Raw genomic sequence first — 20,203 nt, 5'->3', positions numbered from 1 at the left:
CTCTCTGAGTAAAGAATTTCCTTCTAACATCTAATCTAAATCTCCCCTCTTTTTGTTTAAAACCATTCCCCTTTGTCCTATCATTATCTACCTGAGAAAAGAGTCTCCTTCTCTCCATCCTTTTTATAAGATCCCTTTAAGTACTAAAAGGCCACAATGAGGTCTCCCTGGAGCCTTCTTTTCTCCAGGCTTTTCTATAGCCCCAGCTCTCTCAGCCTTTCGTCATAGGAGAGGTGCTCCAGCCCTCTGATCATCTTTGTGGCCCTCCTCTGGATCTACTTAACAGGACCCCTTGGACCCCTTCTTGTGCTGGGGGGCCCAGATCTGTGTGCAGTACTCCAAGTAGGGTGTCACAGCCTCCCTTGACCTGCTGTCCGTACTTCTGTTGACGCAGCCAAGGATATGGTTGAAGACGGCATACACACACTGAATACAAGCATGAAAGACAATCCTTTGTATGCTGCTGCAAATCATTCAATCAAGAGGTTACTCTTACACAAATGCAATTGATAACACAGAACATGCATGGAGAAAAACAACAAATACCAGTCTTCTCTACCCAGGTATGTAAACGTATACACAGATACCCAATATATAAATACATATAGTACAAAGAAATATATACACCTGGGTATACATACATATAAACTTATATATATACGTATATATGTACGTGTATATAGTATATGTAAAAATACTGCACTACATCTGATACATATATACATATACATATATATATATGTATCAGATGTAGTGCAGTTATTTACTTTAGTGGAAGAGCAGAAAGGTTTTCACTATAGCTGAGTCTAAATTTAGATTTAGCTCTTTTTCATAATTTGAGATCATGTCTTTAAACAGATTCATGATGAGTGTAGATGTGAGCTTTGTAGCTTTCTACTAGCCAGGCCTCACTTACACTTCTAATGGATCCACCACTCTGTAAAATTAAAGATAAAATTAAATAGAAGTGAAAAAGAAAAAAAAGAAAAAAAAAAAAAAAGAAAAAAAAAGTTTTGTTTTGTCTTTTGTTTTTCCTTAAATATACTTGAATAATATATACTTCATAATGTCTATTGGAAATGGAGATGTGTTTGTGATTTTTCCATTTATTCCATTGTTTCCATTAGGGCATTTGCAGTGATTTATCTGTGGAATGTATCCCATTATTGTTTTAAGTAGTAAGTACAGAATTTCCTACAATATCTACTAAATCTAATCCTTAGCATGAAGGAAAGTACCTAAGTAGGTACCATAGTACCTATTGGTACTGGGGAGACACTCTTTATCAGGGAGTGTAGGACAAGGGGTAACAGTTTTAAACTAAAAAACGATAAGTTTAGATTAGACATTAGGAAGAAATTCCTCACTGTGTTTAGATTAGACATTAGGAAGAAATTCCTCACTGTAAAGGTGGTGAGGCACTGGAACAGCTTGCCCAGAGAAGTAGTGGATGCCCAATTCCTAGAAGTGTTCAGGACCAGGTTGGATGGGGTTTTGGGAAACATGGTTTTGCTGAAGGTGTCCCTGCCCACAGCAGGAGGGCTGGAACTTTAAGGTCTCTTCCAACCCAAACATTCTACGTTTCTATGATTCTATGATTTTTAGATCACATCTTGAAACTATATCAGTCTGAAGCAATTATATGATTATAATTTTTAAAGATCTTGCCATTTGGATGCTGATTTTTTATTAACATTTCAAGCAACAGGTTGGGCTTAGAACTAGTTTGAAAGTAATTTAATAGTTCTTTACCATTAAAGATGAGATTTAATGTATGGTTCAATGTGAAGAATAAATTTGTCTGTCTGGTCAAATAAACAAATTTCTTATATGTAAAATTTACATTTGAGCTATCATCAAGCCTTAGATGTGTTCTAATGGGAATAAAAGACTCCAATGATTTGCCTTAGTATAAAAATGTCTTATTTAACAACTTTTTTTTTCTTTTTTTTTTTGTGTCAAAGAATAATGGCACTGACATTTCGTAAAGCTAGCAATCATGACCCATTGTTTGACAATGCAATGCATGTGCTGAGTTTACATCGGCTTAATATCTACAGAGGTAACTTTGCTCGTATCCCAGAACACGAAAGAACAGGAAATGTTATGAGTGATTTTATCAAAGCCTTTCTGTATAATCTTATAGTGATCATGTCTGTAATTTCTGATCTACAGTACTTTCATTTCTGTTTTGTTGTTGTTGTTGTTTTTAAGTCCCGAGATGATGCTACAAAAAAGTGAAATATAGATCCAGATATCAGAGAGCCTTAAATTATCTGTAGCATAGATTCCTTCATCATCATTGCATTTCTCTTTTGAAACCCTCTTTGATTTCTTTATGGGCTAAAGAAGCATTGTATGTATAAATAAAAGGCTCTAGTATTTACTATAAATAAGTATTTTTGAATCAACTGAGAACAAATACAGCGCCCCATCAAATTGAACTTTACTGAAGGTAGGTTTCTACTGTCTCCTGCACCTAGTGAAGACGGTTTTTATATTCCTTTATTTTTTCCACACCACAACCAATAACTGTTTTCAAATGGATTTAAACCAAGTTGGATTGTTTTCTGCCAGCAACAGATAAACAGCATAAGCAGTGTCATCCCTTAGTTATACCATCTCTTTGCAATCTGTGTAATATACAATTTTAGATTAAAAGCAGACCTGTCATTCTAAGCAATTTAATTTCATTCCTCAACAACGATCCTTTCTGAGAGTTATGAGGCAAAAGGACATTTCTCCTACACTCTTCCAGTGTAAACTACCATTTCTTCATCCTTGCTTCCATTTTCCTCATGCTAAGAACATAACTGCACCATCCTTACAAGGTCTGAAGTTCTTCAGTTCACTTTGGCAATAACCATTTAGTTCTGCCTTCAATATTCCTTGTCCTACATTGTCTGCAGTATGGCACTGTTTTTTGCACAAGTCTAGACAACCTTCCTTCAGATCTTTGCTCTAGGGACAAAACTGAGGGCACAATATAGCAAATGATGAATAAACTCTAAACCAGGCTACTTCTGTCTATTAAATGAAAACATTACAGACAAGATATGTCTGTAGAGGCTTGGAGTGGGCACTTTCAGTGGGACTTCAAGAACGGTCTTGAAGTGGGCTTTCTGAATGGTCATGTATCTTAGCAATTCTAAGAAATCTGGGAAAGCTGAGGCAATAGAAGAATGAGTGCATTGTCTTGTTATGAGATTCTAGTTTCACAGAAAAACTAACAAAGTGATAGCTATAGAAAAACTACTAACAGAAAAGCTAAATATGTGGAAGCTAAAGAGGAGGTCAATTCATTTTTCTGGGCCACCTATGAATGTCTCCAGTAACCCAGAAAACATAAACAGAGCAATAATATTTGACAGTCCAATCATGAACTAAAAATATCCTTAAATTTGAGCATTTAGAAGGTCTGTTTCATTAGAGGTTGTGATGATGTACAGTGCATATTCACTTAACAACTTACAAGACAGTTCTTGTATCATCATTATCTTGTTAAAGCCAGAATTTGTTTACCTCAATTTCCTGCCAATGAGTCCAATTACATTTTCTCTGCCTGACTAACCTTTCCTATTAACATAATTTAAGTGCTTGAAGGATGTGATCAAACCACTGGCAACTTTTTTTGTTTTGTTTTGTTTTGTTTTTTAAACAAATGAAGTAGATCATAATAACTGGTTTTAAACCTCAGGAAAAAATCCAGTCTAACAGTATTTTCTATGACTGTTCCTTGCCATCTTCAATTTTTCACAGTCAAAACTAGTGATCCCTTTTTGGTCATATACAAATGTAATGTAAAAAAAAATGCCAATCTATTCTCCTTAATCACCACTGATAGGACCTGCAGGAACAGTGTCAAGCTGAGGCAAGGGAGGTTTAGGCTAGACATCAAGAAGAGGTTCTTCACTGAGAGGGTGGTCGCACACTGGAACAGGCTCCCCAGGGAAGTAGTCACTGCACCAGTTCCGTGTTATGGAACTTAATATGATCTGTTCCATGACCTTCTGCAGCACTGAAGTTAGACTGACAGGCCTGTAGTTCTCCAGATTCTCCTTCTGGCCTTTCTTGTAGATTAGAATTACATTTGTTAGCCTCCAATTAACAGGAATATCCCCAGATAACCAGGAATACTTATAAATGCTGGGAAGTGGCTTGGTGAGCACTTCCACCAACTCCCTCAGTACCCTTGGGTGGATCCCATCTGGCCCCATATTATGTGTGTCTAAGTTGTAATTAGCAGGTCACTAACCATTTCCTTGTAGATTATGGGGTCCTTTTTCATAGAATCATAGCATCATTAAGGTTGAAAAAGACCTTCAAGATCATCTGGTCCAACCATCACCCTACCACCGATGACACTCACTAAAACATGCCCCTAAGCACCACATCGAACCTTTCCTTAAACACCCCCAGGGATGGTAACTCCACCACCTCTCTGGGCAACCCGTTCCAATGCCTGACTACTCTTTCTGAGAAGAAATGCCTCCTAATTTCCAAGCTAAACCTCCCCCAGTGCAACCTGAGGCCATTCCCTCTAGTCCTATACCTATTTAGGTAACTAGCGAGAAGAGGTCAACCACCAGCTCCACACAACTTTGTTTCAGGTAGTTGTAGAGAACAATAAGGTCTCCCATCTGCTCCACGCCCCTGTCTTCTAGTGCAGGGGGCCTGGTACCCGGAGAACAACTGGTCTTACTACTAAAAACTGAGACAAAGAAGACATTAAGTACCTCAGCCTTTTCCTCATCTTTTGTCACTATGTTTCCCTTTACATCTAATAAAGGATGGAGATTCTCCTGATCTTCTTTTTGTTGTTAAAATACTTATAGAAGCCTTTTTCATTGTCTTTAATGGCAGTAAACAAATTGAACTCCAGCTGGCTTTGGCCCTTCTAATTTTCTCCCTGCATAACCCTCATGTCTGTAGTTCTCCTGAGCGTACCTGCCCTTTCTTCCAAAGGTCATAAAGATTCTTTTTTCTTCCTGAGTTGTAGCCACTGCTCTCTGTTCAGCCAGACTGATTTTCTTGAAGATTGTCCAACCTTCCTGGACTCCTTTGCCCTTCAGGAGTGCCTCCCAAGGGACTCTGTCAACAGGTCTCCTAAACAGGCCAAAGTCTGCCCTCTGCAAATTCAAGCTGGCCGTTCTGTTAACCCCCTTCCTTACTTTTCCAAGAACTAAAAACTCTATTAATTCATTATCACTATGTCCAAGACAGCCTCCAACTTTCACATCACTCACAAGTCCTGTGTTCAAAAGCAAAAGGTCCAGTGGGGCTTCTTTTCTTGTTGGCTCACTCACCATCTATGTCAGGAGGTTATCTTCCACACAGTCCAGAAGCCTCCTAGACTGCTTCCTCTCTGCTGTACTTCATTTCCAGCAGACATCTGGTAAGTTGAACTCCCCATTGAAAAGAAGGGATAGTGATTGTGAGACTTTTCCCAGCTGCTTACAGAGTATTTCATCTTACTTCCAGCAAGAATGGAGCGAAAAAGTTGTTTGTTTCCTACAGAGGAAATGAGTGAGTTCATTTCTTTTCTAGGAACTTAGGAACTGGAGAGAATGCAATCTAAGATAAATTGGGCCTAATAAATACGTAAATAAATGAGACAAAACATAGAGTTGATGCAAGATCCCAGAATGAATTGCTTGCCTCATAATAAATAGATATTTTGCTAATGACTCCCATGAATAAAGGAGTCCAGTCCTCATCAGTAAGATTTTGCTGTGAGACAGTTTACTTCTCTAGTAATACATAGGGTTTATTTGTTCATTTGTTTGTATGTTTGTTTTACATTTGTAAAATGTTTGTTTTACATTTTTTACATTTCCATGTATTCTTTGTTATTCATATTCTACAACAGTTTACATTGTGAACTTGAGAATGCCTGGAAAGAAGCTATATGTATTTCTTACTTGAACTGTGAGTCCTACTTACTGGACACATTTTTGTATTTAGTTGGTTTGATTGCCTTTTGTTTTGTTTTCAGGAACATTTCTAGATGTAGTATATCCGTGTGTGGTAGAGATGTTATTTCCTTCTGATACCTTTACTTTGCAAAATGACTATAATAATGCAACCAGTTATACATGTCTACAAAGCAGTACAGATTGTTATAATAGTGCAAAAATACCAATGGACCATTGAGTTACACCACTGCAACTCAATGGAGAGAGTTGATCTTTGATGACTGAATTTCCAGATTGATTTGAAACTATTGAACGATAAAAAGAAAGAATAAAAAATATAATACTAAGTTGTATGGCCAAAATTAATAACAGTTTCATAAAAACATTAGTAATACTTATACCCAACCAGCTATCTGTAGCTGCTACTCAGTACTATTAAAATAATAATAATAATAATAATAATAATAATATACGAAAATGTTCTGGAAATAAGGTTCACACTAGAGGGGTTATTTACTGAGATTGTTACAAAACACACAGAGAGAAATAAGTTACCTTACCTAAAATAAAAAGGTATGTAGACAGAACTCCTTAAAAAAAAAAAAAATGTTATTCTAACATTGGTCATTTTCATGAAAGCAAAAAATAGTAGGAAACAACAAAATACATTTTTTTTTCATTTAATGCTTATTTGCATGGTCCAAAATATATTTAGAAAAAAAATATATTTAGAGATTGAAATTATTGGGAAAAATTGAATTGAACGTTAAAACAGATGATTTAGAAGTTTTATTGACAGTGAGAAAAGTAATGTCAAAATGAAACACCAGAACAAATGAAAACAGAAGCAATTATAACATACATATGATTTTGGATCTTATTCCAGTGCAACATTTCAATTCAGTTAAGTTAGGTAGCCTTAGACAGCATTTGTTCCAAACTTAAAACTCCCTACGGCTACTCTGAAAAGCTTATGAAGAAATAGATTCATAAGTAAATGATAGCTTTAAAAAAAAAAAATCAGAATTGTGTAAAAGTGTATAATTGCTTTATATTAATTTAAAGCTACATTTGTCACAGTAATGTCATCACAAATTTAACTAAACTTTTTAAATTCAAGATAATGTAATCTTGTTAAATTCAAGATAAATGCATGCAATTATTTTCTTGCTTTGAAATAGTTCCTTAGTTACAAAATCCGAGTATGACCAATTTGGAAAGTTTTGCTTTAAGCAATATTAATTCTTATTGGCTTATAAGTAATTTCCTTAAGACAGTCATCCAAAACTAATTTAGAAGAAATGAAAACTCAGCTTGGCCACTGAAAAGACTATAAATATGTCAGGATATTTGGAATCTCGACAGAGCCAGGTTCCAAAATTTAGCAAATATTTATGTACATTTTCAGATCTAGTTGTGTTGTGATTTAACCCGGCTGGCAGCTAAACACCACACAGCCGTTCGCTCACCCTCCCCCCTCCCCCCTCCCTCTCTGGGGTGGGGGAGAGAAACGGGAAAGTGAAGCCTGTGAGTTGAGATAAAGACAGTTTATTAAGACAGGAAAATAACAATAACAATAATAATAATAATAATGTGTATGAAACAAGTGATGCACAATGCAATTGCTCACCACCCGCTGACCGATGCCCAGCCTATCCCCGAGCAGCCGGCCCCCACCCCGGCCAGCCACCCCTATATATTGTTTAGCATGACGTCAGATGGTATGGAATACCCCTTTGGCCAGTTTGGGTCAGCTGCCCTGGGTCTGTCTCCTCCCAGCTCCTGCTGCACCCCCAGCCTGCTCGCTGGCAGGACAGAGCGAGAAGCTGAAAAGTCCTTGGCTTGGTGTAAGCACTGCTCTGCAACAATTAAAACATCAGCATGTTATCAGTGCTCTTCTCATCCTAATCCAAAACATAGCACCCTACCAGCTACTATGAGGGAAAATTAACTCTGTCCTAACTGGAACCAGGACAAGTTGTTAGGCAACAACTTAACCATTGTATTCGATAAATCCCGCTAAGGTAAATGAGATTAAAATGCACAGTTAATATCTGTGTTGTATATAATAGCTTTTAATCCTAGTACTAAAGATAGTCTTTTTTTTTTTTTTTTTTTTTTTTTTTTTAAGGAAGGCTTTAACTTATAGAATATAATGCTATTAACTGAGCAAAAATATTTTGCCTGAATAACCTTTTGTGATGATATCTTCTCTAGTTTAGGACTTGTGGTTCATTATAATAATTCTGAAGTTGTGTGATGCCCTTGATTTTCTACAGAATAGAACTGGTTCAGAGCAATCAGAGTTGTTCCTAGAGTATGAGCAGATCAAAATGAATAGTCCTTCAGACAAAAGCTTTGAGGGAAAAGAAGATATTTGTGGGGGAATAAAACTAGCAGAACCAAGAGTATTTCCAGGGCAACTGTCCCATGACAGATACAGGGCATTGAAGAGCCTCACATTTTTCACGTCACAGCCTTGCAAAGTTTTACTTTTCTCTTTTTATTGTTTTTTTTTTTTTTTTCTTTTCTCTGAATATTTTCAGCTGCAGTGCTGCATTTTAGCCACAGATCTACTAGGACTGTGAGCACTGAGCACAGGAAAAGGAAGCTGCATAGATTTCTGTATCTTTGTTGTGGTGTTAAATCTTTGGAAAATAAATTGTTTCAGTTAGAATGAGGAGGCTGGAGGAGGGAAAAAAAAAAAAAAACAAGGAAAAGAAACTGAATAATATATATATTTTTAAATTGATAATTATTTGGGAATAACAAAGAAGAAACAGACTTAAAGTAAGAAATAGAAAGATAAACTCACACAGATCTTATCATGTGTTCCTGTCTCTCCTGCATTTCCCACTGGAAAAAAACAATATGTCAATTTGTTTTTGGGAGCCAGAATGAACACAAAACATTTAGATACTTTTTTTTTTTTTTTAAAGCCACACATTGCTTCTCTTAATAAATCTCAGCTGAAAGCTATTGTCTGTTCATGAGAGATTTTGCAGAGAGCAATAGAACATGCAGAAATAATAAAACTGATTCTGAGATTTAAAAAAAAAAATGTTGGTATGGAACACAATGGAAGACTTTTCAGCAGGAGTGACAGTTTGGCCTGTGAAAGCCAATGTGATGCCCTTCCAAACTCCACAGGGACTAATTGAATAATTATTAGAAAGGAAAGCATTTTAGAAAAGAAGTAGCCAGGAAGGACACCAAAAACGAGGCACAAACACACACAGAAACAAATATAGGATCCAAAAGTCAGGAAGGAAGTGAAACAGAAAAAAAAAAAAATCTCAAGGAAGGAGGAGATAAGCATGGATGAACAAAAATTAGAAGAAAAATCAGTGCAAATTGAGAAAAAAAAATGAAATAATGATAAAGTTAAAAATAAGAATCTCCCTCCCTCTCTCTATCCCCCTCTCCCTCCCTCCCCCCCGACCATCTACCCTCTTTTCCCTCTTTCTCTTTCTCTCTCTGTCTCCAGCTGTTCATTCAATTTTCCAGGAACGTATGTAAGAAATTTAGTCAACAGGGTTTACAAGAAACTGATTCTTCTCATCTTATGACAGATCTTTAAAATAGACTTATTTATCCCGTTGATTTATATAATGACAACAACAACAACAACAACAATAATAATAATAATAATAAATCTAGGATAAATAAACATAAATTATAGGATAAATAGATATACAACTTCTCAACATGTAGATAGGACAGAAAAAAATATTGCACATAAGAAACTGCTATAGAAATTGAATATACTGATCAACAAAAAGTATATATTTTTTTTCACTTTATGATTAAGTTTAAGAAAATTCAGGTGGAACATTTGAAAGAGCAAACTTCAAGACCATCTGGAAAGAAATAAAAACATTTAATGATTAAATAATCAGAATTATTTTGAGATACAGAGGTACACCCCAAGACTGATTGATCCAAAAGAATATGTAAAAACAAAACAAAACAAAAACAAATAAATAAACAAACAAAACCACCCAGAAACTGGAAAAAAAAATCAAGCAAAAGAAATTCACTTGAAAAATTAAAAAATAAAAAATTAAGAAAAAAAATAAAGAAAAGAAATAAATTCACTTTAATTTTTCAGCATAATCCTCGAAGTAAAAGATACCACATCTAAGTCTGAAAAACAAACAAACAAACAAAAAATGAATAAATTCTCTCTTTGCTAGGTGGTTTGTGACAGTTGAATGCTTCTAGCACTTTTTGAAATTTTAGTTTATGCCATAATTAATAAATTAAACATTGTCATGGAACATTCTTGGCACTGGCACTTGATTGTCTATACCTTTAAAATGCAGCTCCTTGTAGGCTTTTACTTCATTAAAACTACTCTCCCCAAAAATCCATTGCACTGTTTGGGAGACAGGCCATGAGTTTCAACAGGCAGTTTTTCATGAACCCATACTTTTCTGGGGGCTGAAATCTTAATGGCATGGCTGTGAGCCAGTTTGTGACAATAAGCTGCAGTATCAGTGAATATTTATTAAAAGACCAACTTTAGAGAATTCCTATGTAAGGTTACTTGAAAAGGGAGTGTCTTCTCCCTTAAGGGTAACTGGTCAAGAATGTTTTCTAATGCAGTAAGGAAAAATAAGAAAGGGAAGAAGCCACAGTTCATGGGACACAGACCTGACTGACAAATAAGGGAAGCGGTGATAGAAACCAAGTCTGGTCAGTCGCATTCATTGATGAGGGTATATGAAAATGTGAGAATGTTTATGCTAGTGAGGTTATCTCATTGGGGACATTGGCAACTGGGAAACTAAGAGAAAAAGAGGGAAGCCAGAAACCAAAATACACCAAGACATAGACCTGAGAAAGCAAATATGGAGAAGCATGAACATTTAGAACATTTAGGAACAAACCTGTCAGTCACTACTTAATGGGTTATCAAGAAACTACAGGCACTACATCCAGGAAGATCAACCAGGACTTTGCAGCTGATAAGATTGTGAACCAGAGGGGGGCAGACTGGGAAGGATGTGGGACTCAGTAGAGCTCTGTAAAGCCATGAAAGGGTGTGCCAGGAGAAGGGAGAGCAGAAGGAAAAAAAGTGGGGAATAGGTAGAAGAAGGTACAAATTGGCTGGTTGCATGTAAAATGGGGCTGGTCAGTATGCTTGTCTGGCTGAACCCTGTGCTTGACCACCACAGCCTGTCTTGTCCTTTTTTTTGTATATAAAAATTTCCTCATTTAATCTTCTGTGTATTCACTAGCAAACTCTAAAAGGGACTAGCCAGCGAACAGTGGGGTCGTTGGGGCCAGGGTTTCAATCCTGGTATATCCAGGGGGACTTGAGAATATGCTGTGCCTGAGGGACAAGTGTGTGAGTGCTGTGTGTGTGTCTGCAACAGCAAACTTCTCTGTCTTCCATCTGGAGAGGAGGAAGATAATGTGCCTGTTTGTGTCTTTCGTGTCTTTTTTTTTTTTTTTTTTTTTTTGAGCCCTGTGTGTATGTGCTGTTGAAGTGTAAAAGCTGTTGAAGTGCTACTGCGTGAGAGGTCATGTCACTGTCTTGTCTGTCTGTGTGTCTCTGGGATATAGGTTCAGCATTGCCACCCAGTGAACCCATAAAGAGGAAAGAGGCAGCCATTCCCATAGCCTGGGAAGAGATTCTGGGTCCCCAGGGACTTGTCTGGGCCCAAGCTGCCAAGCAGGAGCAGTCCTGGGCTAGAAAAGCTGGAGGAAGTGGACACACTCTTCACCTCAGTTAACATCATATAGAATAAATAAATGAGAAGATCAATTCAAGTACCTACTGTTTTCTATCAAGTCCAGCAACCCCCTCAGATAGGTATGTCTTACATAGAAATTAAAAATGTAGATTAACTTTTGGGGGTTATATCATCTGATATCCCTCTATACATATATTACTATGTAAGACAAGAACTTTGTTTTGTAGCACCTATGAAAGGTAGTTAAAATATAACGAATAAGGAAACTGAGAAAGATAGCTGGAGAGAATTGAAATAAATAAATAAATAACACATTAACTTCTGGAGAAGTCTCATGATTTATTATTATAATTATCATACATTTTGAATAGGACTTTTCAGTAAAATCATAAATAACATGGGTAAGTAGTTAATAAAGCAAAATATAAAAATACAGCAGATTATATATATATAATATATATATATATATATATATATATTCCAGGAGGATGTGTTGTAGGATTAAAGGCTTCTCTACAAAAAAAAAACTTCGAAGGCAGTACAAATTATTAACACATACAACAAAGATATGCCTGCATGAGGGAGGTGGGGACTGTATTGATGAACCAGGAGGGAATCTGTGCCTGAAGATGACTATTAAAGAAGAGTGATTTGAGAGAGCATTCAATAACTCATGAAAATGCTCAGGCTATTAATAGAACAGCAGTAAAGCTAATGGGATATTTTCAGGGTCTCAGCATTCTGTGAAGGAGATGTGAAGGGCAAGATCTCTAAATATTTTTTAACTGAGGAATGGGAATTTTTGTCCTAACTGCTTGTTGATCTTAGACATGGGTACTGATATACTGATAAGGATGATAAGGATGAATTTTGTTTGTTTTAATTTTTGTTGTTATTGTTGTTGTTTTCCCTCCTTTAGCACAACATGTGAGATTTTTTTCTATAACTACAATTGTGTTTGAATGAATTTCCTTCTGGTCATTCTATACTGGAAAAGCTGAAATAGAGTTTTTGCTGAAATTGGTAGACTATGAGAGAATAGCACATCTACTGCCAGGCTTGAAAATGGGTTGAGGGTACAGAAAATGCTCTAGAGTGATGGAGTAAAAGAGGATTTGATTGGTTGCAGAGAAGCTACATAAGAAACTTCATGTATATTCATTATGAATATGATAGTCAGGAAACAGAAGATATATTTACAGAATCACAAAATCACATAATGGTGAAGGTTGGAAGGGACCTCTACAGTTCATCTGGCTCAAGGCCACCTAGAGCAGATTGCCCAGGACTTGATGAGTTTAAAAGTTGGAAGATTCTTCTTGTAGTCAGATAAAGCCTTGAATTTTAAGGCATCTACATTTACATCTAGAAGACTTCTCGACTTGCATTATTTTTTTTAAAGCAACTAAGCTTAATGAAGCCAGTTCAACTGGATGATGAAAGCCTCTGTAAGAAATAAGAAATAAGACTACAAGTTTTGAAGTGTAAAAGGGAATTAAACAAAATTGTCCCACTTCATACTCACACCAGGCTCTTGATATCAAATCAAGATAGCTGCAGGATGGTTGTTACTGGAGGTAAGGTTACTTCTTTGGACTTCGGGGTATGGGATTGAGAGTGCATCATTTATTCTAGGGCTCTGTTGTCTACTTCTCTACCTCAGGCCAATGACTAGAAAAGAAGAAAAAGGGCAAAAATCCATAGCAAAATCTGATAGGAATTGTTCCGATAGAAAACCATAGTGTTTGTGATCCCTACCTCTTCTAGAGTCTCATTCAAAGTTTTAATTCGTCTGTGGACTACAAACTTCAGATAACAGAGATTGAATAGCCTGCCTCTTAAATGCCCACAGCCTTTTGTACCTGGTATGATAGCAGTTAATATCTATGGCACACACATAGTTCATGTAGATAAAATTCTTGTAACAGTAACAATCATTCATTATATTTACCTTTTTTTTTTTTCCAATATTTACTATTGCCAAACAAATTGCAAAGGAAGTGACAGATATTATACATGCCCTTACAAAACGATAGCATAAAGTTATGTCTTCTTATTCTCAGTTAAGAATAGGATCTTTTTCTTTTTTTCACCATTAGTCATATGGAACATTTTCAATAATAAAATTTTGAATTTCAGGGAATCTGTCAGAGATGCAACAGTCAGAATATTGTCTCCAGGCATCTCATATAAAATTGCTACATAAAGTTTTGGAATTTTCAGACTGTCATTTCCCTTTAACAGAAAAACTAATAAGATTATAATACTTAACTGTCTATTCATCAAAAGACACAGAACCACAGAATGGCCAAGGTTGGAAGGGACCTCTGAAGATCATCTCATTCAATCCCCCTGCCAAGCAGGATCACCTACTGCACGTTGCACAAGATGGCATCCAGGCAGGTTTTGAATATCTCCAGAGGAGACTCCACAACTTCTTGGGTCAACCTGTGCCAGTGCTCTGTCACCCTCACAGTAAAGAAGTGTCCCCTCATATTCAGCTGGAACCTCCTGTGCTTCAGTTTGTTCCCATTGCCTCTCATCCTCTTGCTGGGCACAACTGAAAAGAGACCATCTAAGGTCTCCCCTCAGTCTTCTCTTTTCCAGGCTAAACAGGCCCAGTTCTCTCAGCTTGTCCTCATATGACAGATGCTCCAATCCTCTAATCATCTTCACAGCCCTCCTCCATAGTCAGCCTGCTCTCCACTAGGATTCCCAGGTCTCTCTGCAGAGCTGCTCTCCAGCAGGTCAGCCCCCAGCCTGTACTGGTGCTTGAGGTTATTCCTCTCTACGTGCAGGACCCTCCACTTACCCTTGTTGAACTTCATGAGGTTCTTCTTGGCCCAACCCTCCAGCCTGTCGAGGTCCCTCTGAATGGTGGCACAGCACTCTGGGGTATCAGCCACTCCTCCCAGCTTTGTGTTGTCAGCAAACTTGCTGAGGGTGTACTGTTCCTTTGTCCAGGTCATTGATGAGTAAGCTGAACAACACTGGACCCAGTACTGACCCCCTGGGGACACCGCTAGCTACAGGCCTCCAATTAGACTACACCACTAAGCACAACCCTCTGAGCTCTGCCATCCAGCCAATTATCAATCCAACTCAATGTCCACTCATCTAGGCCGCACTTCCTGAGCTTGTCTATGAGGATGTTATGGGAGACAGTGTCAAAAGCTTTGCTGAAGTCAAGGTAGACCACATCCACTGCTTTCCCCCCATCTATCCAGCTGGTCACCTCATCATAGAAGGATATCTGATTGATTAAACATGATTTACATTTGGTGAATCCATGCTGACTATTCCTGATCAATTTCTTATTCTCCACATGCTTGCAGATAACCTCCAGGATGAGCTGTTCCATCACCTTTCCAGGGATGGAGGTGAGGTTGACTGGTCTGTAGTTGCCTGGGTCCTCCTTCTTGCCCTTTTTGAAGACTGGCATGACATCAACTTTCTTCCAGTCCTCAGGCACCTCCACTGTTACACAGAATCACGGAATGGTTGAGGTTGGAAGGGACCTCCAGAGATCATCTAGTCCAATACCCCTACTAAAGCAGGGTCACCTTGAGCATGTTACACAGGATGGCATCTAGGTGGGTTTTGAATATCTCCAAAGAAGGTGACTCCACAGTCTCTCTGGGCAGCCTGTTCCAGTAGTCTGTCACCAAAACTGTAAAGAAGTTCTTCCTCTTATGGCGATGAAACCTCCTCAGGTACAATTGATACCCATTACCCCTTGTCCTATCACTCTCCATCACTGAGAAGTTTGGCCCCATCCACTTTACATTGTACCCTCAGGTACTTATAGAGGTTGATAAGATACCCTCTCAATCTCCTCTTCTCTAGGCTAAACAGGCCCAGCTCGCTTATTCTTTCCTCATAGGACAGATGCTCCAATCCCTTAATCATCTTTGTGGCTTTACAGGGGACACTTTCTAGAAGTTTTACATCCCTCTTGGACTGGGGATCCCAGAACTGCACACAATATTCCATTTATGGCCTCACCAGAGCTGAGTAGAGGGGGAGGATCACCTCTCCTGACGTGCTGTCCACAATCCTCTTGAGGCACACTAGGATCCCCTTGGCACCTCTCTTCTCAGGCACCTCTCCTGCTCTCCGCAACTTTTCAAAGATGATGGACAACAGCCTAGCAATAGCATTGGCCAGATCCCTCAGCACCCATGGGTGCATTCCATTGGGGCTCATGGATTTCTGGATGGGAAGTTTGCTTAGATAATCTCTGACCAGATCCTCTTTGACCAAGGCAAAGTCCTCCTTTCTCCAGACTTCCTCTCTTGTCTCTGGCGTCTGAGAGTCCCAAGGGCTGACCTTAGCAGTAAAGACTGAATTAAAAAAGGCATTCAGCAACTCTGACTTCTCTGTATCGTTTGTCACTAAGGCACCCGCCCCATTCAGCGGCAGGCCAACGTTTTCCCCAGTCTTCCTTTTTCTACTGATGTATTTGAAGAAGCCCTTCTTGTTGTCCTTTACATCCCTCACTAGATCTAATTCCAAATGGGCCTTGGCCTTCCTTGTCACATCCCTGCATACTCTGACAGCTGAAACCAGGACGCTCTATATTCCTCCCAAGTGGCCTGTCCCTTTTTCCACATGCTGTAAACTTCCTCCTTTTGTCTGAGCTTTGCCAGGAGCTCCTGGCTCATCCATGCAGGTCTCCTGCCCCCTTTACTTGCCTTCTTACTCATAGGGATGCACTGATCTTGACCTTGGAGGAAGTGATACTTGAATACTGACCATCTGTCTTGGACCCCCTTCCCTCTAGGGCCCTAACCAACGGGATTCCTCCAAGTAGATCCCCGAAGAGGCCAAAGTTTGCTCTCTTCAAGTCCAGGGTCACAATCCTACTTTTTGCCCTGCTTCCTCCTCTCAAGATCCTGAACTCCACTATATCATGCTCACTGCAACCAGGGCTGGCCCTGATCCTCACATCTCCAACTCGTCCTTCCTCATTTGTTAATACAAGGTCCAGCAGCACACCTCTCCTTGTTGGCTTCTCTAACGCCTGTGTCAAAAATTTGTCATCAATGCACTGCAGAAACCTCCTGGACTGTTTGTGCCTAGCTGCTTGGTCCTCCCAGCAGGGTGGTTGAATTCCCCCATGAGAACCAGGGCTTGTGACTGAGAGGCTACTGTCTGAAGAAGGCTTCATTTACCTCCTCTTCCTGATCAGGTGGCCTGTAGCAAACACCCTCAGCCATGGTAGCCTGCCCTTTAATCCTTACCCATAATCTCTCAACTCACTCTTCACCCACCCCTAGGCAGAGCTCCATGCATTCCAGTTGCTCTCTCACATAAAGAGCAACTCCACCACCTCACCTTCCTGGCCGGTCTTTTCTAAAATGCTTTCCATGACAGCATCCCAGTCACGAGAGCTATCCCACCATGTCTCTGTGACTGCAATGAGATCAACGCCTTGCAACCACACACAGATCTCCAGTTCTTGCTGTTTGTTTCCCATTCTATGTGCATTAGTGTACAAGCATTTCAGGTAGCTGAAATGCTTATTTCTCATGCTGTGTGTATATATAGAAACACTTCAGATGTCTTTCATTCAACTTAGCTCCTCGTGGGGCAAACTGAAGGACCTCACCAGCATTCAGTTCCTCAAAAATTGGCACGCAGTCCCATAGCTTATCACTAGTGGGACTGTCTTTGTCCCTTTCTCCCTTCAAATCCAGTTTAAAGCCCTGTCAATCAGCCCTGCCAACTCCTGGGCAAAAATCCTTTTCCACCTCATAGAAAAGTTCTCCCCATTAGGATCTAGTAGGCCCAGTGTCATGTAGACCTTCCCATGATCAACAAAACAGAAACTGTGTTGGTGGAACCAGCCTCAGAGCCACATATTGATCAGCTGGGTTCCCCTGTTCCTTTCAATATTGATCCCCGCTACTGGAAGGATGGAGGAAAACACTAGCTGTGCACCTGAACTTTCAACCAATTGACCCAAAGCCCTAAAGTCCCTTTTGACAGCTCTTGGGCTTTTCTTTGCCTCCTCATTGCTGCCAACTTTTAAAAAAACAATAAAGGGTAATTATCAGAGGGGCATACCAGGTGAGTGACTCTCTGGGTGATGTCTCTAACCCATGCCCCAGGGAGACAGTAGACTTCTTTATGGGTCTGGACGTTAAACTGGACTGTCCATTCCCTTCAGAAGGGAGTGACTGTGATGGTTTTACTCGTGTGGGCGGCCGAGCTCCACCACAACCGCTCTCTCACTCCCTCTCCTCAAAGCGGAACGGGGAGAAAATACGATGAAAAGGGCTCAAGGGTTGAGATAAGGACAGGGAGATTGCACAGTAATTATCATGACGGGCAAAACAGACTCAGCATAGGGAGATAGTAAGATTTATTGCTTATTACTAACAAGCTAGAGAAGCAAGAAACAAAGGAGAGAAACCAAAAGCACCTTTCCCCCCATCCACCCTCTTCCACCTCCTTCCCCCGAGCAGCACAGGGGAACTGGGGAATGGGGGTTATGGTCAATCTATAATGCTTCTTCTTCGCCGCTCCTTCTCGGTCACTCTTGTCCCCTGTGCTGTGGGGTCCCTCCCACGGAATGCAGCCCTTGGTGAACTGATCCAGCGTGGGCTGCCCACAGGCAGCAGCTCTTCAAGAACTGCTCCAGATATGGGTCCGCACCACGGGGTCCATCCCTCAGGAGCAAACTGCTCCAACCTGGATCCCCCACGGGCAGCAGCTCCTGCCAGGTCACCTGTTCCTGCGTGGTCTCCTCTCCACGGGCTACAGGTCCAGCCCGGAATCTGCTCCAGCAGGGGTCTTCCACAGGCCGCAGTCTCCATCGGTGCAGGTCCACCTGCTCCACCATGGTCTTTTCCATGGGCTGCAGGGTGGAACCCTTCTCCACCGTGGTACTCCATTGGCTGCAGGGGGACAGCCTGCTTCACCATGGTCCTCACCACAGGCCGCAGGAGACTTCTGCTCCGGTGCCTGGAGCAACTCTCCCCCTCCTTCTTCACTGACCTTGATGCCTGCAAGGCTGTTCCTCACTCCTCTCACTCTCCCAGCTGCTGTGTGTGACACAGCATTTTTTTTCCCCGTCTTAAATATGCTTTCACAGAGGCGCAAAACAACATCACTTATTGGCTCAGCTCTGGTCAGCAGTGGGGCCCTTACCAAACATGGTGCAGCTTCTAGATCCTTCTCACAGAAGCCACCCTTATGGACCCCTGCTACCAAAACCTTGCCATGTAAACCCACTATAGTCACCTATGACTACAACCCCTGAAGACTTTCATTGCTAAAACTTATGTAAAACTGCTTAAGCAAAAAAGGCTGTCCCTGTAAATTTGTATCTTAATGAATGTATCTTTACAGATTTCATTATTTCTTTTCAGGCTTTTTTTTTTTTTTTTTTTTTTTCAGATGCAGACATTTGAAAAAAAGCATCAATGATTTTCAAGAACAAGCAAAAGAGAAAAATTCATGTCTAAAACCTCCTCTCTAAAAGTTCTGACACAATCAAATGAAAAAGTTTGCAACACTTCATAAACATCTGAAGTTGGGCATTAAAACTGAACTATTAAATTGCTGAAATCCTAAGAAGCCTGTGTCATCTTGTTAAGTGCTGGATTTGTACCTACTTTTAAAGATAAATCTGCAGGAATCTATGTGGAATTATTTGGACTAGGTTTTTTACTTAAATGCATGGTTTCAGACTAGCCCAGAGACATAAAAGTAAACAGTATATTTCTTAATTGATCATTGGAATTTATAGGAAGCTCCAGAGAGTGTAGGAGTTGAGATGAGATGAGCTAGCTGGGCAAATGATAGAAATGGGGAAAAAACAGAACAGTTCTCAAAAATCATATAAAAGTTCATAACAGATTTTTTTTTTCACAAAAATCATAAACAAATTTTATAATCTTGCAGAAATTATTGAAAGACAAAATATAACTGTACTTTTCCAAAACAGATGTACACTCCTGGTAATTAAAGTGTTAAAAATATTTAAAAAGTTAAAAAATAATATTAAGAAAAAATAATTGATTTACCTTTACTACCTATAAAACCTTTTTTTTTTTTTTCCAGTATGATATACATTTGTGCCATTTTGAAGCAATTTCATAGCACTTAAAATGGAATCAAAAAGCAAGCTAACAAAACAGAATCTGCTAAGTTAGCAATTACAGTTATGTTCTCATTGTAATTGACACCATCAGTACAGCATGCTTGAGGACTCACATTTTGGTTCTTATTTACAGTACAAAGGAGATAAAAGTACAATACTTATTACAAAATACGATCCTATACATTTTTTTATACTCATCAGATTTAAATTTTGAAGAAATGTCAGGGAAAGAAAATTTTTACATTCCATTTCAAATAGCCATCTCAATGGCAGAGTGAAATATATTGAATTTGACTGAAAATGGAGATTTGACCATCAGAATTCACACATTGTCTTTTTAATGGCAGGTTCATGTAGTATTTGTAAATAAGACCATTTTTCAGGATCACTAAAATATGTTTTTTTCTTTTTTGTTTGTACTTGAGTAAGTACAGAATAAAACTTAAAATAAAATTTACCTGTGACTTGCTGCAGTT

General features: G+C 39.2%; 2 long non-coding RNA genes across 2 annotated transcripts in view; one reads left to right on the top strand and one right to left on the bottom strand.

Moving 5' to 3' along the window:
- Nucleotides 1-443: 443 nt before the first annotated feature.
- LOC310883637 lies at nt 444-19,675 on the top strand. The gene is made up of 3 exons (XR_014573621.1): nt 444-5,395; nt 14,953-14,997; nt 19,022-19,675. It is a non-coding gene; the product is annotated as an uncharacterized lncRNA (long non-coding RNA).
- The window catches only part of LOC310883633, a 61,931-nt gene continuing 54,220 nt past the window's right edge, over nt 12,493-20,203 (bottom strand). The window contains exon 3 of the long non-coding RNA XR_014573616.1: nt 12,493-13,288. This is a non-coding gene — a long non-coding RNA (uncharacterized lncRNA). The remainder of the gene's footprint in view (nt 13,289-20,203) is intronic.

This window comes from Anser anser (assembly GCF_964211835.1).
Source record: "Anser anser genome assembly, chromosome: 1".
Taxonomy (NCBI): domain Eukaryota; kingdom Metazoa; phylum Chordata; class Aves; order Anseriformes; family Anatidae; genus Anser; species Anser anser.
The sequence above is the reverse complement of the archived record's forward strand: the minus strand, read 5'-3'. Positions and strand labels throughout refer to the sequence as shown.